The following is a 762-nucleotide window of genomic DNA, read 5'->3' as shown; positions in this document are numbered from 1 at the left end:
TTGTTTTATGGTAATCACACACTAATTACTCCATGCTCCACAAGGCCCATCCGCAGTTAGCCCCAACGTTTCCCTATCTCTCCCCAATTATCTCCCCCCCCCTCTTTGAGTTCCCATGGCTCTCTTTATCTTCTAGCAGTATATGGCAGAAAATCTCCTTCATCACCCCAATTAATTCCCCTACCAACTGATTTTCCATGACTTTCTTTATCTTCTACGACAGATTATCTCCATCTTCTACACCAAACAAATGCATCCTGGAGATGTGAAACTTCAGGTTGTGTGCCATGGAGAAGGTGGTCATCAAGTAACCTAAAGAACCCGCACAGAATGGCCAACGACATCTTCATCTACAGGTACACCAAGTCCTTGCATAGTCAGAGCCGGAACGCCATGAACTTGAACGGCAACGCATTGCATAACGTCCGGTTGTCGCTGATCCACCGCTTGCAGGAAGATAGCAGTGTCGGATCCCCAATTGTACTCGATCCGCCCCCGTGGAGAAGGGCACGTAATTCACCATGCGCCGACACGCATTTTGGTGTCGTTCGGGAGCACCTTCCCTTCGATGGTGCTGATGACGCCCATGAGCCGGTAACTAATCCCTTACCTTAATACCTAATTATATCTATCAAAATTACCACACGGGGCTGTTAATATTTCTTCATGGACCTGTGTGTCGGCTCATACAGGTGGAGTTCCTTATGTATCTCCCACTCGCATGCCAGTTGATTCATGTCAGGTTGTTCCTACATGGTTTGC

Source organism: Triticum aestivum, chromosome 3B (assembly GCF_018294505.1).
Source record: "Triticum aestivum cultivar Chinese Spring chromosome 3B, IWGSC CS RefSeq v2.1, whole genome shotgun sequence".
In the NCBI taxonomy this organism is placed as follows: Eukaryota; Viridiplantae; Streptophyta; class Magnoliopsida; order Poales; family Poaceae; genus Triticum; species Triticum aestivum.
Note: the sequence above shows the minus strand (reverse complement) of the source record.